Source organism: Ahaetulla prasina, chromosome 6, assembly GCF_028640845.1.
Source record: "Ahaetulla prasina isolate Xishuangbanna chromosome 6, ASM2864084v1, whole genome shotgun sequence".
Classification (NCBI taxonomy): domain Eukaryota; kingdom Metazoa; phylum Chordata; class Lepidosauria; order Squamata; family Colubridae; genus Ahaetulla; species Ahaetulla prasina.
The window spans coordinates 31,898,163-31,911,815 of NC_080544.1; the positions used below are offsets into that span (position 1 = coordinate 31,898,163).

The window sequence follows — 13,653 nt, forward strand, 5'->3', positions numbered from 1 at the left end:
TTCACTTCCTGCAAGATCTCACAAATCTGTACAAGTTACAACAGAGAAGGTATTGGCACACTTTGTCAGTGAAGCAATAAAAAAAGTGGTTGGCTTAAGGAGGTTTGCAAACAGCCACAAAGATAAATTAACATCCATACAGTTTAACTCTATCTCTAAAGAGAGAGGAATGAAGCCTCAGAAATGCTGAAATACAAGACTGTGCAGGTAGGGAGTTTAAAAAGCTCTCACTTCCTACATAATAATACCCTAATCCTTCTTTATATGAGTCCTATGTTTAATCTGTCTACTTTTATAGAGGGATGAAAATGAAGTCATAACATGTTAACAGCAGGTCAAAGCCCTAATGGCAGTTGCAACAATAGTTCAACAAGGGAGGGAGGGAGGGAGGGAGGGAGCGAGATGAACAGTAGAAAAATCAAGTCATGAAAACCAATACATTATTGTAATGTTCCAACTTTAAGATATCCCAATGACAGATCTTAAAGGTAGGTCCATCTAAAGCATTATTTTTGCAAGGTTACCTTTGTCAAAATAGTTGGGATTACAGCTATCCACCCACCCATGTTATCTATATTGGGGTGGGGAAATTTTGGCGGGTAGGGGTGTGTCTGGGGATTGACATGTGTGTTGGGCTTGGTCTCTGGGTGTTATGTGAATTTTGTTATATGGGTATACTGTGTATATATGTAAAATGACAATAAATTATATATATATATATATATACATATATATATACATACAATACAATATTATATATATATATGTGTGTGTGTGTATGTATAATATAATAATATATATATACTATGTAGTTGAATATATAGTATGTATATATATATATATATATATATATATATATATATATATATATATATATATATATATATATATATATATATATATATATATGTAGGTCTTTGGTTGTTCGGGTTTTCTCCGTGTAAAATTGGAAGTGTCTTGGCAACGTTTGACGAAGTCTCATTCGTCATCTTCAGGCTTCAGCCGTGCTTCTGGGAGCAACATTGCCAAGACACTTCCAATTTTACACGGAGAAAACCCGAATAACCAAAGACTCATAAACACCCGTGAAAACCTCAGAAAACAAATATATATATATATATATATATATATATATATATATTTCCTTAGGTTTTCGTGGGTGTTTGTATGTAGGTCTTGGTTATTCGGGTTTTCTCCTGCGTAAAATTGGAAGTGTCTTGGCAACGTTTGACGAAGTCTCATTCGTCATCTTCAGGCTGGTGTTTACAGCTTCGTGCTTCTAGGAGAAAGAAAAAGCTACAATCACACATTGCCCCAAGAAGCACAAAGCTGTAAACACCAGCCTGAAGATGATGAATGAGACTTCATTGAAACATCGCCAAGACACTTCCAATTTTACGTGGGAGAAAACCCGAATAACCAAAGACCTACATATACATACATACATACATACATACATACATACATACATACATACATATATATATTTGTTTTCTGAGGTTTTATATATATAAAATTATATATATATATATATATATATATATATATATAAAATTATATTTATATATATATATAAAATTATATTTATATATATATATAAAATTATATATATGTGTGATCGCAGCTGTTTCTTCCTTTTAACTGCTAGTGGGGGTTTGAACTGATTGGGTGGGAGCTTGGCTGTACTCTGATTGGATGGGGTTTTTCTGTGCTCTGATTGGCTGGGGTGTCCTGTGTTGGTGGGGCCTTGTTTGTGCTCAGTTTAGTCTGTGTTGCAGGGGGATTTGAGCTGGTGAGCTGCATAGCTGTTGTTTGGCTTTGTGGTCGTGCTACATCTTCATAGTGGGTGTCAGTCTGCTGCATGAATGGATTGGAGGGGTTTGAAATGGCTAATGTTGCAGCTGTGGTCTGGCTTCTGGTCCTTGGTCGTGCTTCATGATCAGTGTGGGTTTGGGTCTCCTTTCTGTGCGGTGGTGACATCCTGGGTGGACCTTGTGAGTGTGGGTCTGGTGTCATTCCTCGTGTTAGGGACTCGTTTGTCAATAAGGCGGGTTTCCAAATGGCTGGTAGGCGGAGGTGTCATCTCGCTTTGTTCATGCTGTGTGGGCGTTTTCTATCTCAATGGCTTCTCTGATTATTCTGTTGTTAAAGTGTTCAGTTTTGGCGATAGTTCTGGTCTTTTAAAGTCAATATCATGTCCTGTGACTTTAAAGTGTTGGACCAGGGAAGAAGTTGGTTCCTCTTTTGAATGAGTTCTTGTGTTCTTCAATGCGTGCACTTATTCTTCTGTTGGTTTGTCCAATGTATGTGGTGGGGCAGGTGGTGCATGGGATTTCATATACTCCTTGATTTTCTAACTCAATTTTGTCTTTGGGGTTTCTTAGGATGGTGGATATTTTTCTGTTTGTGCAGAATGCTGTCTTGATGTTGTGTTTGTGGAGGATCTTGCTGATTCTGTCTGTGGTGCCTTTTATATATGGGAGGAGGGCTGTGCCGTTTTCTTGTTCTCTGTCTTGGATTTTAGTGGGGGGTTCTTTTTGGATTAGCTTGGTAATCTTATTTGTTTGGAATCCATTGGATGTTAGTACGTTAGTGAGAGTGTCTAGTTCGGGTTTTAGGTGTTGTTCATCAGCTAAGCATTTTGTTCTGGAGATGAGTGTCTTGGCTACGGAGTTGATCTGTGCTGGGTGGTGGTGTGAGAGTGCGTGCAGATAGCGGTTTGTGTGTGTTTTCTTCTGGTAGATGGTGTGTCCTAGGGAGCCATTGGGTTTTCTGTAGACTAAGACATCCAGGAAGGGAAGTTGGTTATTAACTTCTGTTTCCATGGTGAACTGTATTTTGGGGTGTAGGCTATTGAGGTGTGTGAGGAAGTTGTCAAGTTTTTCTTTCCTGTGTGGCCAGATTATGAAGGTGTCGTCTACATATCTGAGCCAGAGTTTGGGTTTGTGATCAGATTTTTCTAGAGCTTGGGTTTCTAGAGATTGGCAATGACAGGTGAGAGGGGTGATCCCATGGGTGCTCCTTCTACTTGTTTGTATTTTTGTCCATTATAGATGAAGTATGTGTTGGATAGGCAGTGGTTGGTCAGATCTAGGATGTGCTTGGGGGGGTTATATTTGTTTTGGATAGCTGTCAAGGCTTCTTTGATTGGCACTTGGGTGAAGAGGGATATGACATCAAAGCTCACGAGTAGGTCACTGGGCTGTAAGTTTTGTTTCTTTATGATCTCTATGAACTGGAATGAGTTTTTTACGTGTGAGGTGATGGATTCTGCATAGGGCTGTAGTTGTTTGGCGAGAAATTTGGCTAGGTTTTGTAGAGGTGAGCCTATGGAGCTGACTATGGGTCTGAGTGGGGTTCCTTCTTTGTGTATCTTGGGGAGGCCATAGAGCTTAGGGCATCTGGATGATTTCTCTCTGGGAATGATTCTTTGTTGGATTTCTTCGCTGAGGGGGGAGGCTTTTATTTTGGATCTAGTGGTTTTTTCTAGGTGGGTGGTGGGGCCTGTGTTTAGGGGCTTGTATGCAGGGTCTTGGAGTAGGTTGGTTAATTTGGTTTGGTAGTCAGATGTGTTCATAACCACCGTGGCGTTGCCCTTGTCTGCTGGTAGGATTATTATGCTGGTATCTTTTTTCAGGTTAATTAGTGCTGTCTGTTCCTCTTTGGGTAAGTTGCTTTTGGGTGGCTTGCTGGTGCAGAGGATGTTGGAGATCTCGAGTCTGATTTTGTTAGCGTCATCGGGGTTGATTTTGGTCAGGCTGGTTTCAACTCCGCATATAATGGTTTCGGTGGGGATGTATTTGGGAGTGACTGCAAAGTTGAATCCTTTGGAAAGGACATCGGTTTCAGCTTTGGTGAGGATCCTATCTGAGCCCCCACCAACACAGGACACACCCCCAGCCAATCAGAGCACAGAAAAACCCCCATCCAATCAGAGTACAGCCAAGCTCCCACCCAATCAGTTCAAACCCCCACTAGCAGTTAAAAGGAAGAAACAGCTGCGATCACACATTGCTCCCAGAAGCACAAAGCTGAAGCCTGAAGATGACGAATGAGACTTCGTCGAAACGTCGCCAAGACACTTCCAATTTTACGGGAGAAAACCCGAACAACCAAAGACCTATATACAAACACCGTGAAAACCTCAGAAAACAAATATATATATATATATATATATATATATATATATATATATATATATATATATATATATATATATATATATATATATATATATATATATATATATAAAAATATAGTATATAATATATATATTCAACTATATAGTCATCTGCATTTCAGTATTGGAAATGCTTGGAAACATTTTTTTTAAAACTTGCTTAGTGCACCTAATCAACTTTGGCTGATCTCAAAAGGCCTAGCTGGGAATTTGAAAAAAACCATACAGGAGAAAAGCAATATCTATATTGTTGCTTTTTTTTCTTGAAGGAACATAATAATCAAAAGTTGACCTTAACTCAAAGATCTTCTTGATGTTAATTAACTGTGCATCTGTGCTTTTGGGACCAATTGGAGAACGTACCGTATTTTTCAGAGTATAAGGCACACTTTTTCCCCCATAAAAAAGAGTGAAAATTTGTGTGCATCTTATACACCGAATGTAGCCCTGCCCACCCGCCAGCCCACCGGAAAATGGGGTGCGCTGAGGCAGCAATAGGCTATGGCAATCCCTGCAGCCTGAAACAGCTGATCTTTGGGAGTCTGATCCAACTGACAATCAGCTGTTTGTACTAATCAAGCTCTGGTAAAGCTGAAATTGAAACGGGCTGCTTGCTGCAAGGAGGCAAATTGCTGGGAGGCACAGGCAGATTTTTTTTCTTGTTTTCCTCCTCCAAAAAGGTAGGTGCTTCTTATAGTCCGGAGCATCTTATACTCTGAAAAATATGGTATTTAAGCAATGTCTGGGGGAACAAACATAGACTCTCCATTCCTACCCCACGCACCCCTGAGTAATATTGTATAACCAGATAAGTACTGAATGCAGAAGTAAATTAACAGATTAACAGAGTTGGAAGGGATCTTGTAGGTCATCTAGTCCAACCACTCCCCCCAACATTTCTGACAGATGGCAGTCTGGTCTTTTCTTGAAAGCCTCCAGTAATGAAGCTCCCACAACTTCCGAAGGCAAGCTGTTCCATTGGTTGATTGTTCTCATTGTCAGAAAATTTCTCCTTATTTCTAGGTTGAATCTCTCCTTGATCAGTTTCCATCCATTATTCCTTGTCTGGCCTTTGGTGCCTTGAAAAATAGCTTGACCCCCTCCTCTCTGTGGCAGCCCCTCAAATATTGGAACACTACTATCATGTCTCCCCTGGTCCTTCTTTTCAGTAGACTAAATAAGCAAGCGTTGGGTACAGTTTGCTTTAATAATACATTAGGAATATCTGTAGCCATAAATCAAAAATAGACGCAATACCTCTGATGAGTCAAGTGGCCTATACTCATAACTGGATGATCCAGATTAAATACCTAACATAGGTGGAGTTGTGACTTTGGTCTAAAATTTAACAATTTCCCAGATAGTTCCATCTAATGCAGTTTCAATAATCACATTTATTATAACAGAAGCTGGTGGTGGTGTTTTTTACAGGGTTGTACCACACACACACAGGAAAAAACAACTTTGTTTTGGTTCCTTGAGCTCTAAGTTAGATACTAAAAAGGAAAATTATTAAATGAAGGTGCAAACAAGTTTCTATAAGGTGGTGAGAAAAATCATGATTTTGTTTTTTTTGTTTTTAAAAAGCATGCTATTTATGACAATTTACCTGTCTTATTGGCTTCTTTAGTTAATTAACATAACTGAATGCCATCATGGTTCCATTGCAATGACCACACATTGTTCCACACACCTATCTATGTGGACTATGTTCTTCATACCATATGCAATTATGACCATCTTATAAACTAAAATCCGAAATAAGTTTTCTTGATTTATAATGTGAAATCAAGAGGAAACAAATTCTGTGGGAAATGAAAAATGTTTTGATAGAGAAGACTGCAGAGAAAAAATCAAAGATTACCCAACATTATTGTCTCTTTTGTGGTTGCCTTTTCCCAAAAGAGAGAGAATTATTTTGTTTCATTCAGGTTCTGACTCGTTAGAATATGTGATTAATTTTCTTTCTAATTTGTTTACAATATGCACTTAATTTGCTTTGATTGCATTAGTCTGCTTTAAAATTGTTTGTGATTTGGAAGTACACTTTTCAATCGAAAAGGGCTCAGTGATATCTTAATGAATAAATACAGCTAAATAGCTCTCTCTCTCTCCTAAGCATTTAATTCAAACTTCAATAATTTGGAAATTCCATCATTTAATTTGGGGAATTTAACATGGAATAATGTAATTGTCTAACTGTTAATAGATGAATTCTGTCAAGCATGATCCTTTAGGAAAAGTTCTGGCTTGTCTTGCAAACAATTTTCATTTTCAGAGGAAGTCTGAAATGATTTTACTGTTGGCCTTTGGCAATAATGTTTTTTTATTTGACTTCAAAAGCCACAAGAAGACTTGCTATCCTTGACTGAACATTAACCAAGACGAAAACGAACCTAAGGTGTCTAGGAGTTTCTAAAAAGAAGATTCTGAGGGCATATTTGCAAACAATTCCACTGAGAGGAAGAAATGGAAAATGGCTCATATGTGATTGCCAAAAAGCTTCATGACTATCCCCAAAACAAAACAAAACAAAAAACAAAAAAAGGACACAGACAGCAAGTAGAGAGAGATTAGATCGTCAAGGAAGAATAGTAAGGAGGTAATCTAGAACTTATAGAGAGATTGGCAAGGATATTAAGAATATTGAGCTGAGATTGGCAAGGATATTAAGAATAACAAATGAGTCTTCCTTAGATATATAGGAAGAGGGTCAGTATAACATCTGCTTGGGTAACAATGCTAACAAGTGACAGAGAAAAAACAGAATCTTCTGTATCAGAGTTTGTTGCAGAAATCACACCCAGAAAGCACACCCAGATAACTGCTTCAGCAGGATTCATTAACTTCTCTTTATATACATAATAACAAAGACAATGCCAACAGCAGATTCTTCCAATGTAGTAGAGAGTTACAGGCAAAAAACACAGGCAGAGGAGAGAACAGCAGAGATGAGTTTCAGTTTCAATTTCAGTTTCAGTTTCAGTTTCAGTTTCAGTTTCAGTTTCAGTTTCAGTTTCAGTTTCAGTTTCAGTTTCAGTTTCTAAAAGAAGATTCTGAGGCATATTTGCAAACAATTTTCATTTTCAGAGGAAGTCTGAAATGATTTTACTGTTGGCCTTTGGCAATAATGTTTTTATTTGACTTCAAAAGGCACAAGAAGACTTGCTATCCTTGACTGAACATTAACCAAGGCGAAAACGAACCTAAGGTGTCTAGGAGTTTCTAAAAGAAGATTCTGAGGGCATATTTGCAAACAATTTTCATTTTCAGAGGAAGTCTGAAATGATTTTACTGTTGGCCTTTGGCAATAATGTTTTTTTATTTGACTTCAAAAGCCACAAGAAGACTTGCTATCCTTGACTGAACATTAACCAAGACGAAAACGAACCTAAGGTGTCTAGGAGTTTCTAAAAAGAAGATTCTGAGGGCATATTTGCAAACAATTCCACTGAGAGGAAGAAATGGAAAATGGCTCATATGTGATTGCCAAAAAGCTTCATGACTATCCCCAAAACAAAACAAAAAAAGGACACAGACAGCAAGTAGAGAGAGATTAGATCTTCAAGGAAGAATAGTAAGGAGGTAATCTAGAACTTATAGAGAGATTGTAAGGAAAGCTCAAATTGAGCTGAGATTGGCAAGGATATTAAGAATAACAAATGAGTCTTCCTTAGATATATAGGAAGAGGGCCAGTATAACATCTGCTTGGGTAACAGTGTTAACAAGTGACAGAGAAAAAACAGAATCTTCTGTATCAGAATTTGTTGCAGAAATCACACCCAGAAAGCACACCCAGATAACTGCTTCAGCAGGATTCATTAACTTCTCTTTATATACATAATAACAGAGGCAATGCCAACAGCAGATTCTTCCAATGTAGTAGAGAGTTACAGGCAAAAAACACAGGCAGAGGAGAGAACAGCAGAGATGAGTTTCAGTTTCAATTCAGTAGACAGACTAATTTCAGTTTTAGTTCTCAGCACAGCACTCAGAGCTTAATATAGAGCCATGCCCAGGTTCCTTTCAGTTTCAGTTTCTAAAGAGTCCTCATTGGCCAACTCAGATGCTATGCCTATTCATTGGCTGGCCTTGTTACCATGTCTCCATTCCAGTTCATGAATATTCTGACAGAATCCTTTATCTTCTCTTTCGTCTCAATGTTCTCCACAAGAAAGTAAATGTTTCTCCAGGAAACTGGGAAGAGAGGACTGAAGGGTCAGTAATGAAGCAGGACATTGATAGGAATATGATCAGGGCGTATCTTCTTACTTCAAGTAAGAAGCCGTAAGTACCCAGGCTTAGGGCCTGGGTACTTACGGAACCGCCTGCTGCTACCACATGCCTCCCACCGACCCGTACGCTCTCACAGAGAGGGACTTCTCAGGGTGCCGTCCGCCAAGCAATGTCGGCTGGTGGCCCCCAGGGGAAGGTCCTTCTCAGTGGGGGCTCCCACACTCTGGAACGAGCTTCCCCCGGGTTTACGCCAAATACCTGACCTTCGGACCTTCCGCCACGAACTGAAGACACATCTTTTTATTCGCGTGGGGCTGGCTTAAATTTTATCGATCTTAAATTTTATCGATTTTAAATTTTTAGTATTAATTTTAATGGGGTTTTAGTTTTATATATTTTAAAGTTTTTTAGGCCAATTATAAAATAAGTTTTTTAATTTGTATTTTAAATTGTATATTGTATTGTCTGTTTTTACTTTTGGCTGTACACCGCCCTGAGTCCTTCGGGAGAAGGGCGGTATAAAAATCGAATAAATAAATAAACTTCAGATGAATTTAAATTCCAGGCTTAGGGCCTGGGTACTTACGGAACCGCCTGCTGCTACCACATGCCTCCCACCGACCCGTGCGCTCTCACAGAGAGGGACTTCTCAGGGTGCCGTCCGCCAAGCAATGTCGGCTGGTGGCCCCCAGGGGAAGGTCCTTCTCAGTGGGGGCTCCCACACTCTGGAACGAGCTTCCCCCGGGTTTACGCCAAATACCTGACCTTCGGACCTTCCCCCACGAACTGAAGACATCTTTTTATTCGCGTGGGGCTGGCTTAAATTTTATCGATTTTAAATTTTTAGTATTAATTTTAATGGGGTTTTAGTTTTATATATTTTAAAGTTTTTTAGGCCAATTATAAAATAAGTTTTTTAATTTGTATTTTAAATTGTATATTGTATTGTCTGTTTTTACTTTTGGCTGTACACCGCCCTAAGTCCTACGGGAGATGGTGCGGTATATAAGTTCGATTAATAAAATAAATAAATAAATAAATAAATAAATAAGCCCAAATGTCTACTCCTGCTGTGTGCCAAGTAAAAAATAATGGATTTAAGTCACAGGAGGAAAGTTTCTAATTCATTGTTAGAGGAAGGAAAATCCTTTCTGACAGGCAGTACCGCTTGGCAGTGGAACCAATTATCTGGGGAAGCGGTAATCTATTCTTTACTGGATGTATTCAAGCAGAGACCAAAAAGTCATTTATCAGAAATGCTTTAATTTAGATTCCAGCCCAGAGCAAGAAGGAAAACTCAACGTTTCTTTCTCTTTCCATCCCTCTGATTTTGTTGAACTTTCTTTAATTGCTATTAATCAATTAAACATATTAAACCTATTAAACCTAATCTTGCAAAGCTTCTCTGGTAATATTTTACTGCAAACTAAGGCATACAAAACCTTTGCTAAACCAATTCTTGAATACAGCTCGTCTGCCTGGAATCCATACTATATATCGGATATTTAAACAATTGAGAGAGTCCAGAGGTATTTCATGAGAAGAGTCCTCCACTCCTCTACTCACAACGGAATACCTTATGCTGCCAGGCTTGAAATTTTGGGCTTGGACAACCTTGAACTATGTTACCTATGGTCTGACCTAAGCATAGCATACAAAATTATTTGCTCCAATGTCCTACCTATCAATGACTACTTCAGCTTCAACCATAATAATACACGAGCATACAATAGATACAAACTCAAGGTAAACCGCTCCAAACTCAATTGCAGAAAATACAATTTCAGCAACAGAGTGGTCAATGCACTACCTGATTCTGTTGTTACATCCCCAAACTCCATAACTTTAACCTTAGACTGTCTAAGACCTCACCCCATTCCTGAGGTCTGTAAGGGGCGTGCATAAGCGCACCAGCGTGCCTACCATCCCTGTCCTATTGTCTCCATTTATTCATACCCATTTACTGTGTTTATATTTATGTTTATACTTATACCTGTTATTTTGTACATGTTTGACAAACTAAATAAATTAAATAAATAAATAAATTAGCACTTAAACCATTTTTAACAGAATTGGACAAAAATTTCAGGCCCAGAAATTCCTTCTGAGGGAATGAAATATGACACACTTCAGGCCAGTAACTGAAGGCAATTCCTACTCAAGTGACTTTTATTATTACATTTTTCTGTGAACGGATTGATTTTCCCCCCCAACTTGTCAGCAAAAGTGGATGTTAACAGACATAGTACCAGTAGTTGCTTTTCATAAATCTGCTTATGAGGCAAAATTCTTTAGTAGCCGGGCTACTTGCGGGACCGTCTGCTGCCACCGACTGCATCCCACCGACCCGTACGCTCTCACAGGGAGGGTCTCCTTAGGGTGCCGTCTGCCAGGCAGTGCCGACTGGCGATGCCCAGGGGAAGGGCCTTCTCTGTGGGAGCTCCCACCCTCTGGAATGAACTTCCCCCAGGACTTCGTCAACTTCCGGACCTTCGAACCTTCCGCCGCGAGCTTAAAACACATCTATTTATTTGTGCAGGACTGGACTAGTATTTTAATTTTAAATTTAATTTTAATGGGGTTTTACTATTTTAATTGTAATTTTAAATCTTGGCTTATTTAAATAAGTTTTTTAATTAGTTTTTATCTTGTATTATATTTGTATTTTTATCGGGCTGTAAACCGCCCTGAGTCCTTCGGGAGATAGGGCGGTATAAAAATTTGATTAAATAAATAATAAATAAATAAATAAATAATAAAAGGAAATGTTAGGATTTTATGTATAAAGGTAAAGGTAAAGGTTCCCCTCGCACATACGTGCTAGTCGTTGCCGACTCTAGGGGGCGGTGCTCATCTCCGTTTCAAAGCCGAAGAGCCAGCGCTGTCCAAAGACATCTTGGACATCTGTGGTCATGTGGCCGGCATGACTCAACACCAAAGGCGCACAGAACGCTGTTACCTTCCCACCAGAGGTGGCCCCTATTTTTTCTACTTGCATTTTTATATGCTTTCGAAACTGCTAGGTTGGCAGAAGCTGGGACAAGTAATGGGAGCTCACCCCGTTACACGGCAGCACTAGGGATTCGAACCGCTGAACTGCTGACCTTTCGATTGACAAGCTGAACGTCCTAGCCCCTGAGCCACTGTGTCCCTTTATGTATAGGGAGAAGTTAAAAAGGATTCTTTCCATTACTGTAGATATTTCTACAGGAAATATCATGGACCGGCCCTAAGATGATAACACATACCATTTAAAAATAGTTCAGTTCAAGAAACAAGGATGTTTTGGATCAAGAATTCTTGGCCTAACTTAGCTGCCAATATAAGGGAAGAGGCAACTAGACTTCCTTTGTTTTTCTTTGAAGACATTTCACTTCTCATCCATGAAGCTTCTTCAGTCCAAACTGGAAATCTTCTTGGATGAGAAGCAAAACGTCTTCAAGGAAAAACAAAAAAAGTCCAGTTGCCTCTTGAAAAAGCACCTTTGGGACAACCGTGACCCGGATGACTGAGAATCTCCCTAGACATAAGGTAAGATCAAATGCACTGTTATGTACTTGAAGATACAGATGTGCTAAAATAATAAAATATTTTGTTTCTCTGGCTTTCTGCTTATTCCTTCTCAAAATGTCTGTAGGGAAGGATTTTGGAGGAAACAGGAAAGAAGAAAAATATTGAAGAATCTATACATTTGAGTTCCTCCTTTCTTATCTATCCATTCAACTGAACTCAATTCAGAAATGGCCTTTGTTAAAAACCTTTGAAGTCTGGAATTTTTATTGTTTGATGTATTGTTTGGCAATATTCAGCCCTTACTCTAAAGTGAAGTAACAATAGCAATAGCATTTAGACTTACAGGCATATACCGCTTCATAGTACTTTATAGCCCTCTCTAAAGTGTTTACAAAGTCAACATATTGCCCCCCAAATCCTCATTTTACCAATCTCGGAAGGATAAAAGGCTGAGTCAACCTTCAGCCAGTCAGGATCAAACTTTTGACAATGGGCAGAGTCAACCTGCAATACTGCATTCTAACCACTGCGCCACCATGGCTCTTATCTGTGCCACTACATAGCCACTCATCTTCTTATTTTTCAAAATTGAAAATACCACATTTAATGATGTTTGCAGTTTATAAAACAAAGAATCTGGGACATATACATCAAACTGTCTTGTTTTGATGCAACTATAATAAAGAATTAGCATAACAGAATGTGTTTTAGTTACATTGTGTAGATTGCTACAGGAGTACCACTGCAAACTTGAATAATAATAATAATATATGGTACATTGTCATGACTCAACTGATAGCAGTCCCACTTACTATAAATGTGTGGGATAATTAGTCTAAAATGCAGTGGAGTTACTCTTCTTCGGAGATAGGTGTAAAGTGCAAACTTTTTTATATTGGTACATCAAATAATATATGTAGCTTATATAACTAGATAGGTAAGTATCTATATATGGATGTGTTTGTGTACACATATGCAGTACACACACACATGTATGCATAGTGACATGAAAAGGTAGTTTGAAAGAAGATGAGAGAATAGAATAGAATAGAATAGAATAGAATAGAATAGAATAGAATAGAATAGAATAGAATTTTTATTGGCCAAGTGTGATTGGACACACAAGGAATTTGTCTTGGTACATATGCTCTCAGTGTACATAAAAGATACCTTCATCAAGGTACAACATTTACAACACAAATGATGGTCATAGGGTACAATATAACACTTAATGATATAACACTTAATGATAATCATAGGGTACAAATAAGCAATCATGAACAATCAGTATCAATATAAACCATAAGGATTACCAGCAACAAAGTTACAGTCATACAGTCATAAGTGGAAAGAGATTGGTAATGGGGAAAGAGATTGGTGATGGTACAAAAGGTAAGTCATTTAGAAACCCACATATTAATGGGATTGGTGTTTGGTGAGTAGTAAGTTGAATGAAAAAAATGAATAGTCTGAAAACAAAAAAACAAAAAACCCACATTGAAGTGCGATTTCTTTAGAGTGTAGAAAAGTTAAATATCACCACCTGGTGTGAAGCTGTGAAATAACAAGCTATCATTTGAGAATCATTTGTATTGGACATTGAAGAACAGAATGTCTATGGATTCAAATAAAGTCAATATTTGAACTCAAATAGAGGAGGAGAACTGAATTACAAAACAAGAATTTGAAGCGAGCGAGAGTAAATGGTTTGAGGAAGAAGAGA

At 38.4% G+C, this 13,653-nt stretch overlaps 1 long non-coding RNA gene across 1 annotated transcript; it reads left to right on the forward strand.

The window, feature by feature from the left end:
- The first annotated feature begins 103 nt into the window (after positions 1-103).
- LOC131201216 (uncharacterized) lies at positions 104-7,368 on the forward strand. The gene is made up of 3 exons (XR_009155801.1): positions 104-207; positions 5,612-5,723; positions 7,334-7,368. It is a non-coding gene; the product is annotated as an uncharacterized LOC131201216 (long non-coding RNA).
- Positions 7,369-13,653: the final 6,285 nt, after the last annotated feature.